At 38.2% G+C, this 27,874-nt stretch overlaps 1 protein-coding gene across 1 annotated transcript in view; it reads left to right on the top strand.

Annotated features, from left to right (window-relative positions):
- The first annotated feature begins 1,742 nt into the window (after window positions 1–1,742).
- Window positions 1,743–27,874, top strand: part of EPS8 (epidermal growth factor receptor pathway substrate 8) — a 190,483-nt gene continuing 164,351 nt past the window's right edge. The window contains exon 1 of the mRNA XM_045464476.1: window positions 1,743–1,985. The gene's annotated coding sequence lies outside the window, so the exon portion shown is untranslated. The remainder of the gene's footprint in view (window positions 1,986–27,874) is intronic.

The raw sequence follows: 27,874 nt of genomic DNA, 5'->3' as shown, positions 1-27,874 counted from the left end.
CAGGTGGGGCTTGAAATCACTAACGGTGAGATCATGGCCTGATCCAAAACCAAGAGTCCTACACGTAACCAACTGAGCCATACAGGCACCCCTGTTGTGTTGTCTTGAGTGCACATTTGAGAAGGAAAAGGAAAAGTCAAAGGATATTCAAAGCAGGGTAAAGAGTGTGGTTATGAGAGTTCACCATTCCACTTGACAAATAATGAAAGGATCTACAAATTTTGAGGAATGGAAAAATATTAGATATTCTGACAGCTACTTAGAGGTTTGCTTCAAATATTTCAAGACTTGCAATGTCCATAAAGAATGAGATTACTTAATTCCTAGGGGTCAGAATGAGCACCTGTGGTGTAAGTTAAGGGAAGTTGAACTGATGTTCAGAATCAAACGTTAAAGACCTGTCTGTTAAGCAGATCTGGATTTTCATTCTAGCATCAAAACTGGCTTTGGCAGAAGAAATGATACTTTTGAGCTTTATTTTCCTATCGAATGGGGATAATAAGGCCTATCTCGTTTTAAGGATTAGAAATAATACATAAAAATTGCTTAGTTCCTGGCATATGTAAAAACTCAATAATCATGATTATACATAATATTGATAAAAATAAAGATTCAAAACATTGTGAAACTTTAAGTGGATGATGGTATGGTGGAAATATGAAGAGAGGATTTTCATTTAGGATAGGGGACTGGACTTAAGATACATTTGAACTTTCAGCTTAATGGTTTTGATTACCACCTTGGTGTGAAACGTTGCTTTCCCCTGACTGCGCTGTCTTTTCCCTTGCTCCACAAAGCAAGCAGGTTCTCTTTTATCCAATCCTCGTTGATTTCTGAGAGTCAATTGCCTTTAAAGAAGTTAGAACAGGAAGGGGGCGTAGCTATGACAAATGAGTGTTTCAAGAGTAAGGAAAAATAAACTAGAAGACTAAAGGGCTTCTCATTGAGTGGCTCCGTGAGCTGCTCATGGAGGAGGCACCAATCACGAGGGTTGGTTAAGTTACAAGAGGCATTCAGGAAAGTCTCCACCACTTCAAACCACATCAGGCTCTTGGCAAGAGCTACGTTAAGAATGGGATCCAAGGCAGGCTAGCGAAGCGAGTCTGGGCTTGCTGGCTGGAGCTAAGGACCAAATGAAGGCCCTTGGGTGCCACCAGTTGATGGCATGAATTGAGACAAAACAAGAGGAGAGCGACAAAAAGGGGAAAATGGGTGGGAGGGCCGCAAGAAGGAAGACAAAGGTTCGCGGGGCTTTGGGCGCGGCGGGCTTACTGCCCGTAGGATAGTGGCCAGCAGTTGTGCACCAGGACCCGGGGCGATGTAGATGGGAGCTCCCATGGCCGGGGGCATCAACCCTTGCCGGGAGGGGAACCTCTCCACACGCTCGGTTCCCCTTCCCGCGTCTCCCAGCTGCTAGTCGGTCCTGCTAGGGCACTTCTCGAAACCTGTCTGCAGCTGGGAACCCTGGTCCGACTTTGATGGCCTAGATAACTTAGCGCGGCCTCTCGCCTTCTTTTCTTCCGCCCCTCTCCCGCCCACCCGGCCCCACCGCCCCCACCGCCCAGTTCGCCTCCAGCGCCGGGGTCGACCAGATACTCCGCGGCTCGGCTGCCGGCAAGACCCGGAGAGTGGAGTTCGCTCCGGCAGCGCGAGGCGCGCACTCGCAAGCGCGCTCTCGCTCACTCCTCGCAGGGGTACTGGGCATGCGCGGCGCGCGTCTGGCTTTGGCGGCGAGCGGGTGAGCGGGCGGGCAGCTCCAGACTTCACAGGCGGCGGCGGGCGCGGCGGTCTTGCCCAGCGCGAGGCGGGCGCTGTGCTCGCCCGGGAGATCGCTCCTCTTCTGCCGGGCGCAGACGGCGGCTTGGCGGCTCGCGGAGGATTGGAAGGGCGTGGTCCAGGACGGGGGCTTTCTCCTGGCCGCCTCCTGCCTCGTCCGGGCTCTAAGCGTCTCCGGGGAAAGCCACGGCCCCGAGGGCGGATCCGAGGTAAGAGACCCTCGGGCGAAAGGCGCCGGCCGGGGGTCGAGTGTTTTGGACTCAGCCTCGATTTTAAAAACCCGCCTTTGTGTGCTTGCATGGAGCGGTGCCAGGCGCCGCGTCCGCTTTCATTCACTTTGACTGCTTTCAACTGGTGTTGGGAGCCAGGTGTGCCAGGGCGCTGCTACCGGAGCGCGTCCGTGCGCCCGGTCGTGGTGCGCCGCGGAGCCCGTGCCGACCTTCGGCCGCCCGGCCGCCCCCCGCAGCCCGCCGAGCCCGGGGCTCCGGGACGGGTGGGCAGGGAAGATTCAATAGTTCCTGGTAACCTGAGCTTCCGCACATACACCTGCGCTTGTCTTGTCCGTGGGGCGACTACACAACGGGTATTCTCACGGCCTGTTTTAGGCTTGGGGTTTCGAGAGCTATCCTCCCCACCCTCACATGGAGGGTGTCTTTTCAAATGGACACTTTGGGACAGGGTCCCACCATCGCTTACCCCTTCAAATTAAGATAGCTCATTGTTTTTGAATAGTTGTCTTTCCTGATTCCTTCCTGTTGACTTTCCGTTCTTAGTTTGTTCCGCTCTACTCACAATTTTACTTTTGAAAGATAGCCTTTCTGGTGTCTTTGTCGGTTAATGCCTTTGGAGTGGATTTCACCACGTATGAAGATCCGGCTCGCTTCTCCTCTGGTCACTCTTCCTGCTTTCCTTCCAAGGACCATCTGAATGCAAAAATCTTTGCACGGATTGTTCTCTTCCTTCGCATTGTTTCTCAAATGCTTCTTTTCCCGTAGAACCCAGAGTACTGCTGGAATCTCCTTGTGGGTAGGACGCTGTGGTGTTAGGATTGGAAATCCATCGATGTCTCGAGTGGTGGAGCATTAGGAATTGGAATTCTCCTTTACAAATTACATTCCAGTGAAATGTATTACTGCTTTTCTTTTGAAGGTTTCAGTTTTGGTCTCATAATGAGAGAAATAGCTACTGTCTTAAGAGTTCAGGAACAACCTGGTTTCAGATGCATGCGAATAGTTTGTTTTTGACATTGTTATTCTTTTGGGAGATAGGAGAATTAGGATTCCCAGAAGACCGTGTGTGTGTGTGTGTGTGTGTATGTCCATATATATATACATATATATGGACATAACACACGTAATACCAAAGTAGCTGTGTTGTGTGTTGCTTCCATTTTATTTCCACTGAGAGGATACCATTCTACAGCGACTTGGGTTTTGGAAAGTGTGCACTAAATGTAGATCAAGTGGTCATTGAAATTAAAGTCAATATCATCCTCTCTCACCTACTATAGATTTTCTATTTGGAACTGGAGTTTTTTGGATAGATTATAGTTATAATAGTTAAGTTATAGTTCTTAAGTTGCTACTGTGAAAAAAATTGGGTCATCGGCTCACACTTTGACTTACAGTGAGAAAAATAATGCACTTTATGGAATTGCCATTAAAGGGTAGAGTGCATCACAAATGTAATAACATTGTATAAATGCCTTTAGTGCACAATTCATAGATTAAGACTTTTTAAAATTCCACAAGTCATTCACTTCACAGCAGGAAAAAAAAGAAGAAAAGTTACTTTTAATTCCAGTATTCTGAAATAACCACTGTTCACGATATTTGGTACATTCTTTTTGTAATATTTTTTCTTCCCACTTTCCAATGTCATTGGACATCATTATATGGTAATTTTCAGCCTTTTATTAATGGTGGGAGAGTAAGTTGTATTTATGGTGATTCTTCACCGTGGTTTATTCTGGTTTGCTCTCTCTAGGAGTCTAATTTTGAACACCTTGCTTGTTTCTGATAGAATGAAGAGATTTCATTTTGTTTTATTTTTAATTTTTCCTGTTTTCAGTTAATTGGGCCTTTTCTGTGCTATAACATAGGCTCCCTTTGCCTTCAGTTTTTATTTGCTACACTTCAGATCCTAGACCCTGGCTTTTCTTACGCTATGCTGCAAAGATGTTCACTGCTACCTTTTATTTTTCTCCTGTTATTTTCATTTACCTATTTTAATTCTGCAACAGTTCCCTTGAACCATGGTTTATATAAGAAAATATATTATCCACAATAAAAGATGATAGTTTTTTCTCGAGGTCTCTCTTTAGATGCTCGAGGTTTTGTTGGATGAGTATTTTTACCACTGACTTAATTTATATAAAATTTAGGTTACCTTTTCTGAGTTGTATTAAACGTATTTGGTAGTTATTTGGATCATCACAGAACATAAGTTAATGATAGGTTACAAACTTTCAGACATCTGCAATGGTATATAAGGGAAAAGTGGAATTTTGGTTAAAGTACTTCAGCTATAGTACATCCCTCCTGGGAATTACTGCATGAAATTGTTTGCAGCTGTTAGTGATTGAAAATATTTTCCTAAGAAAAATTCTGTAACAAAATGGTTGTAAACATTGTAACTTTAATGTGTATGCAGGGAAGGTGTGAAGTTTTTCACTACTGCACTACAACCTCTCCAGTGTTTTTTAGATACATTCTTAGATGGTATTTAAATATATATATACATATATATATTATTTTTAGATTAGTTTTAGATTTACAGAAAAAGTATAAAGATAGTACAGTGACTAATATGCACTGTTACTCAATTTCATGTCTGATTACATCTTACATTAGTATTTGCTATAATTAATGAACCAGTGTCGGTACATTATTACTAACTGAAGTTCATACTTAGATTTCCTCAGTATTTATCTGATGTCCTTTTTCTGTTTCAGGATACCATATTACACTTAGTTGTCATGTTTCCATAGGCCCCTTTTTGGCTGTGACAGTTAGACTTCTCTTGTTTTTAATGACCTTCACAGTTGTGAGGAATATTGGTTTGGTGTTTTGTAGAATGTCCTTCTTTTGGAATTAGTCTGACTTTGTTCTCATGATCAGACTGGGGTTTTAGGTTTCTGGAAGAAAGATCACAGAGGTAAAATGCTATTTCTGTTACATCATATAAAGGGTGCATCCTATCACACGGACTTATCACTGTTGATTTTGATGTTGATCACCTGGCTGAGTTAGTGTTTGCTAGGCTTCTGCAATGAAAAGTTACTCTTCTTTCCATGCTGTACTTTTAGAAGAAAGTCACTGTGCACAGCCCACACTTAAGGAGTGGAGAGTTTTACTTCTCCTCCTTGAGGGTGGGGTATCTCTATAATTTATTTAGAATTCTTCTGCATGGCAGATTTTTCTTTTCTCTGCGTTTATGTATTTACTCAATCATTTACTTACATTGGCCTGTACTCATGGATATTCATTTTATACTTTGGGTTGTAATCCAGTACTACTGTATTTTGTTGCTCACATTGTTTCAGCTTTCGTCATTGGGAGCTCGTTTAGTTGGCTCTGTGTTCCTTTGACATATCTCCATTAATGTGAGGTGGGGCGCCTGGGTGGCTCAGTCCATTAAACATACAGCTCTTGATTTCCGGTCAGGTCATGATCTCACGGTTCTTGAATTTGAGCCTTGCATTAGGGTCCACACTGTTATCTCCGAGCCTGCTTGGGATTCTCTCTCTCTCCGTCTCTCTCTGCCCCTCCCCCACTCACATTTTATCTCCCCACCCCCCCTCCCTCCCCACACACATACACACACTCTCTCTCTCAAAATAAATAAACTTAAAGATCATTTCCTTACTTTCTGGCATTAAAAGATGCTCCAGGCTCATCTTTTATATTTCCATTTCCTGTTACAGTCTTAGAATCAGCCAGAAAGAATCTGTTTCATTTCCTTGGGAAAATAGTATTAGAAGCCAGGATTTGGGTGTTTGGTTTTTATTGTTACTGGGGTGTCATTGCCTCTAGAGTTTCTCATCTACAGAGCAGGAAATATATGCATGTAAACCAACCTATGTATATACACATATCTATACAATTTCTCTATGTAATCCTATGTATTCATATTAAGCAAAATATGAGTTTGTATGGATGTCTGTGACTCTGCCTACCCCATCTCCACTTGTGTTCTTCTGTTCTCCTCTACTTGCTTATCTGTAAACTTACTCTAACTGTGAGAAGTAACCTAGATCCCACCATCTGCCATCCATTTATTTAATTGTTCAATCCTATAACATATGTATAGCAGTATTGAAATTGTTAACTTCTATTCTCTTTACAGAGAGAGGGAAACAACTTTATCAACTAGAGTACAGTGCTTTCATGCTGTTTCTTTTGCTTTTAGTTTACAGATTCTACTCCTTTTTCTCCTGTCCTACTTAATATGAGGTAGTTGCATGCCTTTATAATAGGGTCAGATGCTTTTGTTAAATCTCCAGTCCATCCTGGGATCCTCCCCTCCTTCTAAATGACTTTTTAAAAGTTTGCATACATTAAAGTTCACTCTTCATCCTATAAGGTTCTCTGGGTTTTGACAAATGCATAATTTCAAGTCTCCATCATTATAGAATCAAAATATCATACATTAAAAAAAATCCTGTGCCTCATTTATCACTCCCTTAACTCCCTCCCCCTGACAACCACTGATTTTTTTTTTTTTTTTTGTCTCTATAGTTTTGCCTTTTCCAATTGGAATCATAGAGCCTTGTCAGACTGGTTTCTTTCACTTATCAAAATGCATTTAAGGTTTGTTTATGTTTTCTTGTGATTTGAGTTGATTTCTTTTTATCATTTAATAATATTGCATTGTATGGATGTTTTCACAGTTTTTGTATCTATTCATTTATTGACGGACATCTTGGATGCTTCCAGTTTTTGGCAACTCTTAACAAAGCTGGTAAGAATATTCATGGGTAACTTTCTGTGTAGACACAAGATTTCAGAACATTTGGGTAGATACCTAGGAACATGATTGCTGGATCATATAAGATTATAGTTAGCTTTGTAAGATATTGCCTGAGTGGCTATACCATTTTGCATTTCCATCAGCAATTAATGCTTGCTTCTGTTGCTTTTCCTCCTTGTCAATTTTTGATATTGTTAGTTTTTTGGATTTTATGGATTTTAATAGGTGTCATAACATCCCATTGTTGCTTTAATTTGTCATTCCTAATGACATTTAATGTTAAGCATCTTTTTATATGCTGTTGTCTTCTGTATATTTTCTTTGGTGAGATATTTGTTCTGAACTTTTGACTATTTTTTATAAATTTTTTAATGTTTATTTTTGAGACAGAGAGAGCGAGCGAGCGCGCGTGCGCGGGCACTAGTGGGAGAAGGGCAGAGAGAGAGAGGAGACACAGAATCTGAAGCAGGCTCCAGGCTCTGAGCTGTCAGCACAGAGCCTGACCTGGGGCTGGAACTCACAACCCGCGAGATCATGACCTGACCGAAGTTGGACGCTTAATCGACTGAGCCGCTCAGGCGCCCCACTTTTGACCATTTTTTAACTCATCTGTTTTCTTATTGTTAAGTTTTAAGAATTCTTTATCTCTTTTTGATACAGGTGCTTTATTAGATATGTATTTTGCAGATATTTTCTTCTAGCCTGGCTTGCCTTTTTATTCTCTTAACAGTGTCTTTTGAGAACAAATGTTTTTAATTTTAATAAAGGCCAACTTATCAATTTCATGGATAGCCTTAGGTGTTGTATTTAAAAACTCATTGTCAGACTCAAGGCCACCTGGATTTTATCCTTTTATTTTTTCCAGAAGTTTTATAGTTTTACATTTTTAGGTCTATGATCCATTCTGAATTTATTTTTGTGAAAGGTGTGAGGTCTGTGTCTAGATTCACTTTTTTTGCCCATGGACTTTCAGTTGTATCAGTATCATGTAAATGAGCTTTTTAAGTCAAGTAGATTATAAATTAGGTTTAGGATTGACAGGAGACTGTTTTTATTTGATTTTTAAAAATACACTCTGCAAAATTGCTTAAAAGAAACAGTTGAGAAATGACTTGTAAACTAAAATGTAGTAATACACAGACTATGCGTTGAGATTGGTTCCTGGAGGTTGTACATTTTTCTCTCTTCCTTACTAAGAGATTCTTCTTTGTGAAAAATGGAATTGTTAATACGGAGTAATATCTCTCAGTTCTTTTAGATCTTTTAGAACTGTAAGAAATAATTAGTAAGGTTTTCTTTTTCACAAAGAGTGTCTGAAAGACGTGATTTACAAGGTGTGTGGTGAGAAGAGGCAGACGATGTGTGTGCCATCTAGAAATTTGAGACTTAACTGTATGGTGTTGAATCTTATCTCCTACCTCTCTCCTTGCCACAAATAGTTTTTTCAAGTACCTTTCTTTTGGTAAACACTTGTGTTATTGATAATGGGTGGGGCCAGAAATACTTGTATTGTTACACTATAGATAGAACCATTAACTAGTTTTCAAAAAGCATCTAGTGAGATCTGACACAGTAAAAGTAGCAGCTTTGGTGTGGCAGGTGTTATACATTATCTTTTAAAACTCTTATAAGAGGTCTTTAAGGCAGATCTCCTTATTTCCGTATTACAGGTAAGAAATATGCTCAGAAAGATAAAGTGACTTGTCTGTGGTCCGTGTGGGGAGAAAGGGACAGAGTTGGGATGAGAACTTTGATCTTTCTGACTCTAAAACTTTCCAGTTGGCCACGTGGTCTCTCATAAAAGAAAAGGTGCAAGGATAGTATCAGGGTGTCCTTGACTTTATTCTTTTCTTTAAAACTGTGCACTACTTAAATGACAACTGAGCTAAATGCGAATGGTTCAAAAATTGTGTTTTTGAGATACATGGAGATTCTTTAAAAATTTTTTCTGTTGACTGATTTGCATCTTCCTGACCCAGAGATGTGAGTCATTGAAACATGTTTATAAAGAAGGAGGTTCCTTTAAAGAGAAGAACTTGTGGGAGTTGGGAAAAATAAAACATGTAATAGTAGAATTAGCTAATTGTTTATACCTTATCCCCACTGAATTGCAAGTTTCTTGAGGGCAGGAAACTAAACTCAATTATCTTTTTTTTTTTTTTTTAACATTTATTTATTTTTGAGAGAGAGAGAGAGAGAAAGAGAGAGACAGACCGTTGAGTGGGGTAGGGCAGAGAGACAGAGTGACACAGAATCCAAAGCAGGCTCCAGGCTCTGAACTGTCTGCACAGAGCCCAACACGGGGCTTGAACCCACGAACCATGAGATCATGACCTGAGCCGAAGTCCGACATTTAACCAGTTGAACCACCCGGCGCCTCTAAACTCAATTATCTTTAAGCACAGCATATCACATAGAATAGATACTCACAAAATGTTTGTTGAATGAAATTAGCACTTACTATCATACTTCTTACAGGAGAACAGTTAGAAGGGATTGAGTTTTCCTCCCAGAGGAAGATGAACATTATTACATTTCATTTATTCATTCATCATTTATTGAGCATTTGTTGAGTATCTGTTCTGTGCCAGACACTGGGAATACAAAGATGAATGAGACAGGATCTCTACCTTCTGTCTTCAGGGAACCCAGAGAATAGAGACAACCATTTCGGTAGAGTGTGGAACTAATGAGATTATATATTAAATAAATAAGCAAGCAAGCAGTGGACTTTGAAATCAGAGAGACCTTATCTGCCTCAATTTTCTTATCTAGGAAGTGAAAATGATAATAGTACTTACTTGACATGATTGTTGGGGGTAGGTTAAATGAAAAAAAAAATTTATATCTCTGCATATAGACAAAAGGAGAGGCTTACTGTGGCCGAGGAATCAGAAAAATCTCTATTGGAGAATGTGACATTTGAGTTTTATAGGATGAATTTTTGAGGCCAAGAATAAGAATATGAGGTGGGACTCTAGGGCATTCCAGACAGAAAGATGAATATGTTTGATGTGCAGAATGGGTGGACATGATGGGAGTCGTGGGAAATTCTGTACATTCTCACAGAGCCTACAGGGATATTAGAAAGAAGTGAATAACCAGTTATTTTTCATTTTTGTAAGTAACAGTACAATAGAGTATTCACTGCATCATAGTAGGAGAGGATAAAGATACCAAACCTGTTTTAAGAATTGCATGAATCTCCTCTTCTAATCATAGGACTTTTTAAATATAGTCCTTTATGTGGTAGATAAATTCCTGTGTGTGTGTGTGTGTGTGTGCGTGTGTGTGTGTGTGTGTTTAACCCAGTCCTGTGACACTCAAGTGATTTTATTAAGAAAGAGGCTTGTGTGTTTTTAAGTGAAATAAGAGCTTCTGTCTAAAACCATGCATATATTTAGTAGTGTAGCAACATTAGAATGTAACATCCCATAAAGGCACCATCTAGTGCTATTTGAGCCAATCCAGAATTCTAAGAGCCATGAACAGTTTCTGAGCAGACTTGAACATAATATGTTCTAAATTAATAATTTAAGTGAATGTGCTAAAATAATTTAAGTGAACGAATTATGTGCTTGATAGGAGGTTAGAGTTCATTTTTAATATATGGGAGAAGAAAAAAAAGGGAAGACCAAATAGAAAAAAGTGAACATCAATAGAGGGAAGAGAAGTTTGTATTTAAAGAGAGGGGTAAAAGTCAAGAGAGGGGCAATAGTCACCAGACTATTTCACAGTTGCATTTTACCAAACATTTAAAGAAGAGTTAATACCTATACTTCTCAAACTATTCCAAAAAATTGAAGAGGAAGAAATGTTTCCAAATACATTCTCTAAGTTTAGCATTAGCCTGGTACCGAAACCAGATAAAGACACCACAAAAAAGAAAATTACAAATCAGTATCCTTGATGAACATAAATGCAGAAATCATCAACAAAATCTTAGCAAACCGAATTCAATAATACATTGAAAGATTCCTACCCCAGGATAAAGTGGGATTTAGTCTAGGGATGCAAAGATATTTCAGTATCTTCAATTTAACATGATACACCATATTAACAAAATCAAGAGTAAGAATTATATGATCAACTCCATAGATGCAGAAAAAGCATTTGACAAAATTCACATTCATTTATGATAAAGACTCTCAGCAAAGTGGCATAGGGGGAATATATCACAACCTAATAAAGGCCATATATGACAGACACACAACCAACATGATACTCAATTGTGAAAAATTGAAAGTGTTTCTTCTAAGATCAGGAAAAAGAGGAGGTTGCCTATTTTAACTACTATTATTCAGCATGGTATTGGAAGTCCTAGCCACAGAAGTCAGATAAGAAAAAGAAATAAAAGGCATACAAATTGGAAAGGAAGAAGTAAAACTGTCACTATTTGCAGGTAACATGTTACTATATATGGAAAACCTCAAAGACTCCATAAAAAACGGTTAGAATAAATGAATTCAGTAAATTTTCAGGATAGAAAATCAACAAACAAAAATCTGTTCTGTTTTCATATACTAACAACAAGCCATCCGAAAAGGAAATTAGAAAAAAAAATTCAATTTACAATAGCAATAGTTTATTACTTAGTAATAAAGTTAACTAAGGAGGTGAAAGACTTGTATACCGAAAACAACAAAACATTGATGAAAGAAGCTAAAGAAAATAGATGGAAAGATATCCTATATTCATGGATTGGAAGAGTTAATAATATTAAAGTGTCCATACCACTCAAAGCAATTTTTAGATTCAGTGCAATCCCTATTGAAAAATAGCATTTTTCACAGACCTAGAAGAAATAATCCTAAAGTTTGTATGGAGCCACAAAAGACCCCAAATGGTCAAAGCAATCTTGAAAAAGAAGAATAAAACTGAAGGTATTCATACTTTCAAACTGTACTGCAAAGCTAGTATTCAAAACAGTATGATATTGGCACAAAAATAGACACATAGGTGAATGGAATAGAATAGACAGCCCGGAATTAACCCACATTCATATGGTCAGTTGATCTACAACAAGGGAGGCAAGAATGTACAATGGGGAAATGACAGTCTTTTCAATAAATAGTGTTGAGAAAACTGGATAGCTGCATGCAAACGAGTGAAACTGGACCACTTTCTTTTACCATTTGCAAAGATAAACTTAAGATGGACTAAAGACCTAAATGTAAGACCTGAAACTATAAAACTCCTAAAGAGAACATAAGTAGTAAGCTCTTAGACATCAGTCTTACAATATTTTTTTTTGGATTTGTCTCCTCAGGCAAGGGCAGAAGAAGCAAAAAGAAACAAGTGGGATTACATCGAACTAGAAAGCTTTTGCATAGCAAAGGAAACCAACAAAATGAAAAGGCAACCTACTGAATGGAATAAGATATTTGCAAATGATATATTCGATAAGAGGTTAATATCCAAAAATATAAAGAACTTAATACAACTTAACACCAAAAAACGCCAAACAATCCAAGTAAATAAAGGGCAGAGGACCTGAATAGACATTTTTCCAAAGACATACAAATGGCTAACAGACACATGAAATGATGCTCAACATCACTAATTATCAGGGAAATGCAAATGCAAATCACAATGAGGTATCACATCATACCAATCAGAATGGCTATTATCAAAAAGACAAGAGGGGCACCTGGGTGGGGCAGTCGGTTAAGCGTCCGACTTCAGCCAGGTCACGATCTCGTGGTCTGTGAGTTCGAGCCCCGCTTCGGGCTCTGGGCTGATGGCTCAGAGCCTGGAGCCTGTTTCCGATTCTGTGTCTCCCTCTCTCTCTGCCCCTCCCCCGTTCATGCTCTGTCTCTCTCTGTCCCAAAAATAAATAAACGTTGAAAAAAAAAAAAAAAGACAAGAAATAATAAGTGTTTGTGAGGATGTGGAGAACAGGGAATCCTTGTGCACTCTTGGAAGGAATGTAAATTGGTGCAGCCACTATGGAAAACAGTATGGCGCTTCCTAAAAAAATTAAAAATAGAAATACCGTATGATTCAGTAATTCTACTTATGGGTGTTAATTTGAAGAAAATGAAAATATGAATTCAAAAAGATATATGTACTTGTATGTTCATTGCAGCATTGTTTACAGTAGCCAAAATATGGAAGCAACCTAAGTGTCCATCAGATGAGTGAATAAAGAAGATATGGTATATAAATACAATGGGATATTCCTGAGCCATAAAGAGAATGAAATCCTGCCATTTGCAACATCATAGATAGACCTAAAGGGTATTATACTAAGTGATAGAAACCAGACAGAGAAATACAAATACTGTATGCTTTCCCTTATATGTGGAATCTAAAAATCAAGTGAACAAACCAAATCAGAAACAGACTCATAAATACAGAGAACAAATTGGTGGTTGCCAGAGTGGAGGGTGATTGGGGGAGGGGGCGGCAAAATAAGTGAAGGGGATTAAGAGGTATAAACTTTCAGTTATAAAATAAGTCATGAGGATATAAAGTACAGCATAGGGAATATAGCCAAAAATAGTGTAATAACTGTATATGGTGATAGATGGTAACTAGACTTATTGTGGTTAATTGTTTTATAATGTACATAAATGTTGGCTATGTTGTGTACCTGAAACTAATGTAATATTGTTTATCAACTATTCTTCAACAATAACCAAAAAACTAAAAAACAAAAGGAGAGAAAAACATTTTTAAAGTCCATTTCTTAAAAAATGTTTATTTTTGAGAGAGAGAAAGAGAGCACACGCGTGAGGGAGGGACAGAGAGAGAGGGAGACAGAGGATCCAAAGCAGGCTCTGTGCTGACAGTAGAGAGCCCAATGCGGGGAGTTGGGGAATGGGGATGGGGGGCTGAAATTCACGGACCAGGGAGATTGTGACCTAAGAGGAAGTCAGTGCTTAACTGACTGAGCCACCCAGATGCCCCCAAAGTCCATTATTAAAGACTATTGATATAAACTTCATTTTATTTAGAAAGTCTTATCAACACCATTAAAATGTCACATTTCTATTAGAATATCACCATTAGAATATTAGTCCTTATTCTAGAAATACATGTATATTATTGATATATTTATTGGCTTACTGCAACGATAGTATGTTTCCAGTGTCTGAAATACAATGTTTGTGATTATTAAACACTGTGGGGTTTTTTTTTGATGATTCTTGTTTTTGTAATGTTTTGTGATATTATAATTGTTTTTGTTTTTCACTAGAAAATAAAATGTTTTATTTTTTCTTAAATTTTTTTTAATGTTTATTTATATTTTGAGAGAGAGAGAGACAGACAGAATCTGAATCAGGCTCCAGGCTCTGAGCTGTCAGCACAGAGCCCAACATGGGGCTCCCAACTCACAAATCACGAGATCATGACCTGAGCTGAAGTTGGATGTCTGAGCCACCCTGAAAATAAAATATTTTAAAAAGTACAAGCAGCAAAACCAATCCACAAAGAAAAGTGAAATCTGTCGCTTTGAAAAGACGTTGAATACAGTTTGTTTAATTTTCTGTAATAGTTTTGACATTTGAAGTTAATGGTACTTGTAAGACATGAACATAAAATAAGGTGATTTTAAGTATGTTGACTTTTAAATTTGAAGGAAGATCTACTTGTGATGATAGAGAAGCTACATTTAACTTTGATCAGTGAAAGAAAATAGAACTTTACTTTATCTATGTATAGATTCCTCACCCCCACCCCCCGCCTTAATACCATACTCAGCTTGTGTTTGTATGCCTGTGTGTAATTTACAATTTCCCTTTTCAGTGTGTTTTCAAAACTTTACCTGTTTTATAACCAACTGTATATCAAAATTTAAAAATATTACTCTTTAATGTAGAAAAAAGATGTTAAGTAGAAATCCTATCTTCAGATTGAGTTGTCTTTCTTATTTTAACATGTTTATTTTCATTATTAAAACTTGTGAGGGGCACCTGGGTGGCGCAGTCGGTTAAGCGTCCGACTTCAGCCAGGTCACGATCTTGCGGTCCGTGAGTTCGAGCCCCGCGTCAGGCTCTGGGCTGATGGCTCAGAGCCTGGAGCCTGTTTCCGATTCTGTGTCTCCCTCTCTCTCTGCCCCTCCCCCGTTCATGCTCTGTCTGTCTCTGTCCCAAAAAATAAATAAACGTTGAAAAAAAAAATTTAAAACTTGTGATGTATAATCTATTTCAGCTCGTATACTACAACTAGTGTTATTATTATGTTTTTACATCTCTGAATCATTTTTGTCAAGATAAAATATTAATTTTATTGGTAGTTTATTTATTTTTAAAAGGTAACCTTACTATATGCAATTTTTTAATTTATTTATTTTTTTTTGAGAGAGTGTGAGAAAGCACATGCATGCACGAGTAGGGGAGGGGCAGAGAGGGAGGAAGAGAGAGAGAATCTTTTTTTTTTTTTTAATGTTTATTTTTGAGAGAGAGAGAGACTGAGTGTGAGCTGGGGAGGGGCAGAGAGGGAAGGAGACACAGAATCCGAAGCAGGCTCCAGGCTTGAGCTGTCAGCACAGAGCCCAACCCGGGGCTTGAACCCATGAACTGTGTGATCATGACCTGAGCTGAAGTAGGGTGCTCAACCAACTGAGCCATGCCAACCGACTGAGCCACCTAGGTGCTGAGAGAGAGAGAGAGAGAGAGAGAGAGAGAACATTAAGCAGGCTCCACGCCCAGAGCGCCCTATGTGGGGCTTGATCTTAGGATGGTGAGATGATGACCTGAGCTGAAATCGACTCCAACACTTAACTGACTGAGCCACCCAAGGTGCCCTGGTAGTTCTTTCATTAGGTCTTTTGTGGGGCCTTGTTAGATTCTGAATAATTTAAAAGCAGTGGAATTCTTTCTGTGATAAAAATCTAGTCACTGGGCCAAAACTTATAGCATTATTCACGTGATACTTATGCATGTAAAGGTGTGGAATTATTATGTATGCCTAAAGAATTTGTATTAAAGAGGGTGTTTTTAATTACTGAGGAAACTAGTCCTCTAAAGATTTTAACTACATTTGCATTAATTTACAGCTTTGCTTAATATCTCATCGCTTCTATTTTTATTTTTTTTAATTATTATTATTTTTAAATGTTTTATTTATTTTTGAGACAGAGAGAGACAGAACATGAGCAGGGGAGGGGCAGAGAGAGAGAGGGAGACACAGAATCCGAAGCAGGCTCCAGGCTCCAAGCTGTCAGCACAGAGCCTGATGCAGGGCTCGAACTCACAAACCGTGAGATCATGACCTGAGCCAAAATTGGACGCTCAACCGACTGAGCCACCCAAGTGCCCCGTCATCTCTTCTATTTTTAAATGACTAATCTATGATAGCCAGCTTGAATATCAATGTATAAAGAATAAGAAAACAAGATAATATAAAAAATTATAACTTCATTTAAATTTAGGAGTGATGGATCAGTTCTGTATTTTTTGTATAGTAGTATATTTGCTCTCTTTGTAGAATTACAGAATAAAATGTTTAAAGCTTCATCTTTTCTTTCTATATTATTTAAATTTTTTTGTTTCTTATCCAGATTATTGAAACAAAAAGTTTCAGCACCATTTACTATAAGATCCACGTAGTTGGCTATATTTTACCATTTTAAAAAGTATTTTAAGTCTTGCTATTTTCCATGGTCTCATGAAGAAAATAGTCATAAAAATCTTGGAGCACATAGATGACAGTGTGGGTTTTCCCTTGACACCTCTTCTCCATCTTGTTTCCTTCATCCCTGTTTTATCCCATCTTCTAGCCTTAGTATCTGACAGCTTTTTTCAATTTTCAGGTGACTAGGTTGAAACATGTATGTTTCGTGACTGCTGTCTTTCTAGTTACTGTTCTAGCTTTTCCTCACTGCCAGGTGAGATCTCAGTCACAGAGAGTGAAGTCTGAATGAAGGGACATTCATAGTGGGTTACGACACTGAAGGTTAAGTTTAGGCTGCTAGAGGGTTTGAAACAAAGAAGTGATTGAAGCCCTCATCACCTTCATCTTATTTTGTAGTAAGTAAACTATTTTGGAAGTAGTAAGTCTCATTATGAAGATAACAAAATCCTCTCCAGAGTGAACACATTAATACTGATTAACTTGAGTTGGAATACATTTTAACACCAGTTTTTGTACTAATTAGGAAAGATCCACTGTGGTTTTGTTTATATATTAGAATATATGTTACTGGTCTTTCTGTCTTTCTTTCTTTCTTTCTTTCTTTCTTTCTTTCTTTCTTTCTTTCTTTCTTTCTTTCCATTTTGTTGTGTAGGAGCCCCTTAACAGTGTAGGGAGTTTTAGAATTTGAATTCAAATATATCTCAAGTGAAATCATATAATACAAAAAATAATTTTATTTGGATACTCCATGGTCTTCTAAGAAGTCTTCAAATAGGAATAAAAGTCTCTTGATCTTACTTCCAACACCTCCTCCCTTCTACTTATATCCATTACTAATAGTTATTTCCATTTTCTCTCTCTGCCGGGGAGTTAATGCAACATTTGAGGTATGAATTCATGAGCTGTTACTGTATGATAGAAGAGAAGACCTGAGAATAGGGGATCATTGCACCTAATGGCTACCAGTTATATTTTGTTTTATATTTGTGTTTTTCAAAGGCATTTATATGATGAAACTAGAAGATTCCAAACTAATGGATGAAGTAGGAAAATGATTGGGGAGACCAGTGGTGGTGGTATCTGATAGTTCATAGAAATAGTTTGCTGTGACAAAAGCAGAGAGAGGAACCTATAAGCCATTTTTACCATCATTCATGAGCTATATTTGGGGAACTTGAATTATACATACTGTAAAGAACAATGTATTTATTATGTGATAGAAATGTATGTTAAATATTCAAATGCAGAAGAAAAGGCTTTGGGTTCAGAACATGGAAATTCTTACCATTGCAAGATCTTTCTAGCTAACATCGATTCTGTTAGGTTAGTGTGGACATTAATTGGAGTTTAGACAGTAGGTGTAACAAATGCTTACCGTATATGGAGGCTGATCTAGTTATATGTTCTTTTTTTTTTTTTTTTTCAACGTTTATTTATTTTTGGGACAGAGAGAGACAGAGCATGAACGGGGGAGGGGCAGAGAGAGAGGGAGACACAGAATCGGAAACAGGCTCCAGGCTCTGAGCCATCAGCCCAGAGCCTGACGCGGGGCTCGAACTCACGGACCGCGAGATCGTGACCTGGCTGAAGTCGGACGCTTAACCGACTGCGCCACCCAGGCGCCCCTAGTTATATGTTCTTGAGAGAGCGGACATGAATTTGGGGGGAAGCTTTTTAGATTAGGTAGCTGATCTAAGCCTAAGAATTTTTCTCTCCACTCAAGGAAGACAAGAAAGAGCCCGTAGATTTTTGCAAGGGATTGATTTGAGAACATAGCTTAATTTTTAAGGTGAGAGAAACTAATTCAGCTAAGAGTGTTTATTTTGTTTTCATTTTTCTTTCCTTAAAGAACTTTAAAAGCTTCTAGCTATGGTCATTTCAGCTTCCTATTCCTCCCTCTCTAATTACTCTCAGTAAGATTTTGTTACTGCTGTCAACCATAGCAGTCACTGGGAAGGGTAATAGTGGGGCTAAATTTCGTTTAAAAGAAAATTATAGAAGAGGAATATGTACACAAATGCATACCAAATCCAATAAAATGCATATGGAACTGTCGTTTGTATGTGAGGGTGAGTTTTGTTTGTTGTATTGGTGATGGAGCTCGTTTAATCCATCTCAACTTTCTACAGTAATTCTTCTTGTGATCTGCATGTATGAGATAGTTATGTGAGGTCAGGAGTTTGGCTAAATGATTAGCAGAGTCATTGGCTTAATTCAGCCCAATTTAATTTCTTGATATAATAGTCTTAGACATATGCAGCTTTATTTGATAGAAAATAGTTCTATTTCAGGTAGTGGAATTTATACATCAATAAAGAAATACTAAAAAAAAATAGTGCCTATTAAGTGCTAGACATATTAGTAAATAATGAAGATGCTGCATTTTCTATCCTTGCTAAATATACAAATGTCAGAGGCCTAAATTAAAAGAAGCATTAAAGGGGTGCCTGGCTAGCTCAGTTGGCTAAGCAACCGACTTTGGCTCAGGTCATGATTTCAAGGCTCACGGGTTCAAGCTCCACATTAGGCTCTGTGTTGACAGCCCAGAGCCTGGAGCCTGCTTCAGATTCTGTCTCCCTCTCTCTCTCTGCCCATTCCCTGCTCGTGCTCTGTCTCTCTCAAAATAAATAAACATTAAGAAAAATAAATAAAAATAAATAAAAGAAGCATTAAAAATATAAGCATCAAATTCTAGGTAAATGATCAAAAATATGGGAAATAAAAGCCTTTCTGGCCTTCTCTCCCTCCTTCCTTCTCTCTGACTCTTAAGAGTGAAGATATTCACATTTTGCATTATAATTTTTACATGTACTGATAATGTGAATTTATAAGTATTTCAAAATTATGACTGATTTTACAATAATTCCACTAAAGGAAGATTTATTTATGCACAGTTTTGGGAAAAATTGTAATATACCCGTACTCCCTTTGAAAGATTTTCAGTTGTCAAGCTTAATTTAAGATCAGATCAAACAAGCATGGTTTGTGTTATTTCTATAGACACTATGCAATATTTTTTTTTTCCTGGAAACCTTTATGAATGAAGAAGCCATTATTCATAAAACAAAGTCATGCTGAAGACTTTAGGCTGGTTGTAAAGTGTTAATCTTTAGAGATGGGGAAATATTTCTTATCTTGAATTTGGAATGTGGGTAACTTTAAGACGGCTGTATGAAGCAACATTGCCTTTGCATTTTACTTGCAAGAAAGAAAAATGTGGACTCCTTCTTTAGTGGAGCAAAGTGCTTTCTGACACACCTCTCAAATTACACACCATTGAAATGATCCCCACAATGTGTTTGGCTCCTGTGTTTCTCGTTAGCTACTATGAATGAAAGATTCATTAACTATCTATTTCAAAAAGCATCTTTATTTGCATTGCAAAGAGCTTAATTGTTTGGAAACAGGATCAAGAATTGCTTTCAAGTTGTAAGTCAGCACATATGGGTTGGGCCATGATTGGCATTGAACTTTAAAAAACAAAATTTCTGTGCAAAGAAGGCCCTCAATAATTATTTGTCAAAGCACTGATAGGTTGACTTCAGAAGGATAAAAGTGCCTGAGTTTTCCCACATTGTTCATGATGTGGACCAAATATTTTTGTAGTTATTATAGAAAGTCCTGATAACCTTTCCCTTATCTTGCCTTTTGGGCAGTGTATAACAGAATCACAGGGAGGAGGAAGTTATACAAACTTGCCGGATAGACGATTGGAGTCCCTGTGGCAAGCTTGTGACCTAATTTTCCATGCTCTGAGTACCCAACTGGAGAGTTATAGCTGTATGCTGTTAGCTTAAATAACAGTAGGCTTGTATACAAGTTTGGGTATTGGGGAGAGAAAGAAGGAGAGGTAGAAACATAAATCTATCTCTCTAGCTTTGCCAGATCCATAACATAAAAGTACTTTTGTTCAAAAAGAAAACTTAATTCATTTCCTCATTTTGGTTATTCATTCTTATATGTGTTTCAAATCCTTACTAGAGGATCTTATTTATTTTTTAAAGATTTATGGCATACTCAGTTATTTTTGAAGTTTGTTTTGAAGACTTTTTTTTTTTTTTTTAAAGAAAAAGGTAGTATGAGAATGGGTTGGGAAGGGAGGGTGGAATTGTTTTCCACTTGTTCAGTGAATTCGTTTGTGCGTTTCTGGTAGCAGTTCCTTGATGATCCCAAGATGATTAGGCTGTTTTTCTCTCATTAAGCAAGTATTTACCAATACATGTAGTTGACTATGCCTATAGGTCCATTTTGTTAGGTCAGACACGGATTGTTACTTGCCATCTTGCCTTTTATATGTTAGCTAGAAGTGGATAAGAGCTTCTTTCTTTGCCCCATGGTATGGATATAGTTCACGTCATATGCTGTTTTGAAATATGTTGAACCAACATGATTTGCTGGGATTCTAAAGCTGGCACAGACTTCTGCCAACTGGACATACATAAATCACACTCTTTTTTCTAGTAAGTATGTCCTTAAAATATTTAATTTGCTTGTACTATGCAATTGTCTCTCTCCCCCACCCCCAATACTTTCTTACTTCTTTCTAGCGTCTCTTGAAGGGACCAGTAAACCTGGTTCTAAAATATTTCATGCATCTCCTTGTAACAGGTAACTGGTCCCATGCATATCTTTAATACTAAACTGCATCAAGGTATCATTCTTTTTCCTTGTTCCGTTGGGGGTGATTGAATGTCTTTGGCCTCAGGATTGCTTTCTTATTTTCAACATGACTTAAAGTAAATTGTAGTAAGAGAATCATTAATCAAAATTAATAGTATTGGCACATAATTTTAATATTATATGAGACAGAGGCGCATATGTAGAATGTATTATGGGGTCAATTTAAAATGTTATTCTTCTCTTACATGTACGTGTCTATGTCAGATTGTTTATACTGTAAACCCTTGGGGTTCCTGTGTCTCTTGATGTAGTGTCATGCCTATCTGGAAACTATTCTCTTAATGTTCTCTTTCTGCTGCTGTATTTCTGTCTTGTTCCCAGATAAGATTCTTGATGACAACTTTTTTACCTGTTGTTTCCTCTTCCTCACTTTTCCTACATTAGTCTACCCACTGTAGTCTAGTGCCTGAGCTCATGTCTCTAGGTCATTTATAGTCTTGTCGAAGCCAAGCCAAAAGGAAAATGTTTAGTTTTTATCTTACTTGATTTTTTTGTTACATTTGCCTGCAAGCCCTTAGAGGACATGGACTGTTTTGTTCACTTTTGAATGTTTTATTGCTTAGAATCTAGTACTTTGTAGATTGTCCATTTATTGAATGCATGTATGCTTTTCTTTCTTTTTTTTTTTTAAAGAATGTTCTCTTCCTTTGGCTCCCATGGCGCTTGCTACTCTTTCCCAGTTTACATCCTACTTCTCTTGTTATTTATGTGTACTTAGATGTCCATTCAGAGGCTCTGCTCCTTGGAGTTTAATGTGTATCTAAGAGTTGTTCTAAAGTGGTAATCTCCTCAAGTGCATTCTGGCTCCATCTGTTGGGAGCAGAGACAGCCAGTGCCCCCTTTGTGTTTTTGTTTTGTTTTGTTTTGTTTTTGTTTGGCTCATTTCATGGTTTTGTTCATAATCTGAACACTCACAAGTTGAGAAGTTTCTGAGTTTTCCAAAATTCTTTTCTCAGCTGTCATCTCGTTTCATGTTTCATTGTTTCCCAAGATGACTTCAGTACTTCACGTTGTTTTAATTAGAACAGTGACTCTCAACTCTTTGTCTCCTGTTGGTAGCATTCTCCTAAGCTCTAGTCGTTTATTTCTGATTATTTCTGACTGTAGCAAAGGCCTCTTAGACTTCACATTTCCCAAAATATATTTGTTGCATTTTCCCTAAACCTTCTGTCTGTGTTTTTCTAAATGGAGCCACTGTAACTGAAATGGTAACATTAGTGATCTGTGGATCTTTCTGGACTCTTTTCTTTGCTTTACCCACTACTCTGTCCTACCTTTAAGTAAGTCACCAAATCCTTTTGATTCTTATTACAGAATGGCTGACAGAGCATTCCCTTCTTTTCGATCCTCACTGCTAATCATATTATTACCTTGCTTGAAATTCTTCAGTGTTCCCCATATGCTCTTTAAAAAGTCTAGGTCCTCTGTATACTGGCACACATCGAAGGCCCTCTGTGACGGTCTCCCTAGTTAACTTTCAGGTCTCTTTCTTTGAGTCTTGTACTCCACAACTACTATAATAATTGCAGTAATTGCATGCATTTAGAGTCATGCTTCCATGGCTTTGCCGAAGCTGTTCCCTCTGCTTGGAGTTGTTCTCTGTCAACCTCATCATTTTGTCTATATTATTTTACATTTGGCTTATTAAAGATTACTTTCCTGGAAAACATTAGCCCCTTCTTTGCGCCCAAGTGGTATCTCATACTTACTTTAAAGTAATAATTACATTGCATTTTATGGTTTATTTACTTGTTTTTCTCTTTAACTAGTCTGAACACTTGCAGGGAGGAAGTGTGTCTGAGAAATCTTTGTCTTTCTTGTGCCTTAGCACAATGCTAAGTGTACCGCATGCACTCAGTTTTTGTTTTAATACATGTTCAATGAATAAATGCTTAACATGCTTTTTGGTGTGAGTGAGATTACCGTATCTGCTCTACCTATAAACCCACTATGGTAGAAAAACTGAGCAGGTTCACTTGTTCGCTGTTTGACTGGTTTACCTATTTTCTCTCCCAGAGTGTTCTGAGGTGAAATGGTAAGATGGGCACAGTTTGTCTGCAGTATCATTCTTTCCTTCTCCTCATTCTTCCCTGTTTTGTGCCATAGACGTCACAAGGTTGTCCTCCAGCTGCCCAGGACATGTCACTGTTGCCATGCCTCCTACACTTGTGAAATTTAACATTCAAGTTACATCTGGCCGCAGAGACTGTGATTTTTAGGTAAAACGCTAGGATTGGGCCAGAATGGAAAGCTTTAAAACTGAACATTTTGCTTCTTGCCACCACCCTTTATAACCCTCCTTTCCACTAGAAGTAGACCCATAATATTTGCCAATAAATCAGTATTCAGTCACAATACCTCTCTGGTGGTGACTTCTTTTATAATCTTAATTATTTAAATCTCAATTATTTAAGAAAAAAGAGTGTGTAAGTAATCAGAATAGGTGATAAAGAATCTTAAAATATATGACATATAAGATACGTAAATATTGTATAGTCCACTCTCTTATTTTACTAATGAGGAAAGTAAAACCAAGACAGGTCAAATGAATTGTCCTAAGTCACACAACTAGTTCATCACAGAGTTAGTCCTAAAATCTAAGTGTCCCAAGCCTTCATCTGACTGTACTGTCATATGCCTCATGCTCTCTTGATTTGGTTAAGAGGTTGAAAATTCATTTATTCGAAATGTTTATCAGGTCTATCTATCTACCTATCTGTTTGCACTGGGGATAGAGATGGTAATAAGATAGCTCTCCATAGCTGGGACTAAATCATGGAGAGATAAACAAGTTATTGAAATGATATAAATGATAGTTTATCTCCTCACATCACAGGTACAATACTTAGGCTTTTATTCAACATGTCTTTATTAGAATTTTAGAACAAACTTGCCTAGCTTATTTCCAGTCCCGGAAGAATAAAGAAATTGAGGGCAATGATGAGGTTCTAGAGAGGTATATAAACAATAAAGGGAAGGCACAGCTGACAGGCTGGTAGAGAGAGAAAAAGTGCCTGCACACATTATGTACTATATACTTTATATACCGTACTGTATTAAGCGAAAGAACCCAAATCATTGTAGACTAAGTCCATTTAATGAAGGAGAAAAATTATGTTTCACACGTCATACACTGTAAGAATGTTGTAACACAGTATACTACTTGATGTTAAACATGTTTAACCATAAAATAACCGTTAAGAAATGATTACGGGCCATAACCAGAGCGGAGTGCCAGTGAGTGAATACCCCTTGTGTTGCAGAAAAGTGATGTTATCATCCTGGTGGAATAAGAGTTTTTGTTTTTTGTTTTTGTTTTTTTCATTCTTTCCCCTCCCTCCTACAAAGAACAGCAGTTTTGGCAATCACTTGTGGACAGTAGTGCCCTTGTGGAAGCCTGGGAGTCCAGCAGAGAAGTTCCAACACATCATTGGAGAAAAAAATAAAACAAAATCTGAGTTTGGACATATTGGGGAGGGTAACAGGAACAGTTTCACTTTACATGTGTTGCCCCTCTCCTAAGGCACAGCTTGGTGCCAAGAGAGACCTTCTTGGCCTGGGATTTCTCCCACAGGAGAAAACGAGAATCTGTGAGTGAGTGTCCAGCTTCCCCAGTATGGGGGTGCTACCAAACAGACCTACTTCTATTATGCTGCATCCAAAATACTGAGTAGTGAATTGTATGACTGGGAAAACAGCAGTCAGGGCTCAGGCTGGGATGTATTGAAGGGCTGCAGATACCACTAACAGCTTTGCAGACTATATCAGGAAGCCCATCCATGAGCTGCAGGGGATGCCTCACCTGTGGATCTCACACCTGGCTCACAGGCACCCCAAACACTTTGTGTACCTTACCCCTTTACCCCCCGACTCCATAGTGAGCAGCTCCTCTGTGCACTTCTAAAGCAGTGAGAATGAACCTTTGCAGACAGCTAGTGAGTACTTTCAGAAAGCCGGCCCGACTCTGCAGAATTTGGAGAAACTACACAAATTGAGTATTCACTATTGCCCTAGAGAAAGCAAAGGGAGGTTATCAGCATTTGACCTGACTTGCAGGATCCACTGAAGGTATACGATCTTATGAATTCCCCCAGAAAAGGGAATAAAAAGTATGCAGCAGGGCTATCTATAGAAAAGGTCTGAGAAAGCCTCAGAATTCTTAACAGGGCTGAAGCAAGGTTTTCACTCCTGAAACCAGTCAGTAAAAACTGGAGAAGATGACTGCTTCTTCAAATGCAGAGACAACAATGCAGAATTTTGAGGAACCTAAAAAGTCAAAGAAAAATGACCCCACCAAAGGAAGACAGTATTCCACTAACTGACATCCCCACCAACCCATGGAGATTTTCAATTTTCCTGATAAAAGGATTCAAAATAGCCATTTTAATGAAGCTCAGGGAACAGCAACAACAACGAAAAGAAAAAAAATACAAGATAACTCTATGAAATCAGGAAAACAATACACAAAATGAGAAGTTTAACAGAGATAGTAATCATAAAAAAGAACCGAAAGAATTCTGGAACTGAAGAATATAATGAATGAAACAAAAAAATGCAGTAGAGGGCATTAACATCAGACTGGATCAAGCAGAAGAAAGAATCTGTGAAGTATATGACAGATCACTTCAAATTATCTAGTTTAGAGAGGATAGTTTTGTTCAACAACAAAAAGAATGAAAAAGTAAAGAAAGCCTACTTGAACCGTAGGATACCATTAAAAGAAACAATTGATACATTTTTGAAGTTCCAGAAAGAGAAGAAAAAGAGAAAGGGGGGGGGCACAAAGCTTATTTTTTAAAAAATGTATGAGAAATTATCGTATGTTGGGAGAGAATTGACATCTAAGTTCATGAAGCTCAATCTCCCCACTGCCCCAAGATTTTAACCCAAAATGATCTATTCTAAGACACATTATAATAAGATGGTGTAGAATCAAAGAGAAAGAGAGAATTTTAAAAGCAGCAAGAGGAAAGAAGTTCCTGACATACAAGGGAATCCCACAAAGCTATTAGTGCATTTCTCAGCAGAAACCTTGCAGGGTAGGAGAGAGTGGGGTGGTATACTTAAAGTGCTGAAAGAAAAAAAAACACACACACACAAAACACTGCCAACCAAGATTTTACCCAGCAAAGTTGTTCTTCAGAAATAAAGGAGAGATAAAGACTTTCCCATACAAACAAAAGTTGAAGGAATTCATCACTGCTATACTTGCTTTATGAGAAGTGCTGAAAGTAGGTCTTCAAGTTGAAATGAAAGGATGCTAATTAGTAATAGAAAAATGTATGAGAATATTAAACCCACTGGTAAAGGTATTTAGTTATATTCAGAATGCTCTAATACTATAACGTAGTGGTACATTAACTTATTAACTCTGTGTAAAGGTTAAAGGACAAAAGTATTCAAAATAATTATAGTCACAATTTTTCCATGGGTACACATCACAAAAAGGTAAATTGTGATATCAAAAACTTAAAATTGAGGGGGGGAGTAAAAGTGTAGTTTTTCCTAATCAAAGTTAAGTTGTTATTACTTAAAAATTTTTTTTAATGTTTGTTTATTTATTTATTTTTTAAAAATGTTTTTATTTTTTTTTTTTATTTTTTTTTTAAATTTTTTTTTTTCAACGTTTATTTATTTTTTTTTTTGAGACAGAGAGACAGAGCATGAACGGGGCAGGGGCAGAGAGAGAGGGAGACACAGAATCAGAAACAGGCTCCAGGCTCTGAGCCATCAGCCCAGAGCCCGACGCGGGGCTCGAACTCACGGACCGCGAGATCGTGACCTGGCTGAAGTCGGACGCTTAACCGACTGCGCCACCCAGGCGCCCCGTTTTTATTTATTTTTGAAGGAGAGAGAGACCAAGCATGAGCAGGGGAGGAGCAGAGAGAGAGGGAGACGTAGAATTTGAAGCAGGCTCCAGGCTCCGAGCTGTCAGCCCAGAGCCTGACGCGGGGCTCGAACTCATGAACTGGGAGATCATGACCTGAGTCGAAGTCGGACGCTTAGCCGACTGAGCCACCTAGGCGCCCCAATGTTTATTTATTTTTGAGACAATGCGAGAGACAGAGAGAGACTCAGAATCTGAAGCGAGCTCCAGGCTCTGATCTGTTAGCCCAGAGCCTGACACGGGGCTCGAACTCAGGAACCGTGAGATCATGACCTGAGCCAAAGTCGGATGCTTAACCAACTGAGCCACCCAGGCACCCCTAGTTGTTATTACTTTAAAAGACACTGTTATATCTATGTTTTTGCAAGCCTTGTGATAACCAGAAGCAAAAATCTATAGTAGGTACACAAAAGATAGAGAAGGGAACCATTACCAAAAATTATCAATTCACAAAGGAAGATAGCAAGAGAGAAGGAAAGGAACAAGGAAACTACTAAACAGCCAGAAGCCAATAAGATGGCATTAATAAGTCCTTACCTATCAGTACTTCCTTTAAGTGTAAATGGATTTAATTCTCCAATCAGAAGACATAGATGGAAGAATGGATTAAAGAAAAGCAAATGAGCTAACTGTATGCTGCCTATGAGAGACTCATTTCAGCTTTAACAACACACATAGGCTCATACTGAAGAGTTGGGAAATATATTCTATATAAATGGAAACCGAAAGAGAGCAGAGGTAGCTATACTTATAGCAGAAAAAATAGTCTTTGAGTTAAAAACGATAACACGAAACCAGGAAGGTCATTATATAATGATAAACAGTGAATTTATCAAGAGGATATAAAGTTATACATATGCTCCCAACATTGGAGTACTTATATTAAACAAATACTAACACATCTATAGGGACACATAGAAAACAATACAATATTAGTAGGGGACTTTAATACCCTACTTTCAACAAAAGTTAGACAAT

This window comes from Leopardus geoffroyi, chromosome B4, assembly GCF_018350155.1.
Source record: "Leopardus geoffroyi isolate Oge1 chromosome B4, O.geoffroyi_Oge1_pat1.0, whole genome shotgun sequence".
In the NCBI taxonomy this organism is placed as follows: Eukaryota; Metazoa; Chordata; class Mammalia; order Carnivora; family Felidae; genus Leopardus; species Leopardus geoffroyi.
This window is presented reverse-complemented; position numbering and strand designations above follow the sequence as displayed.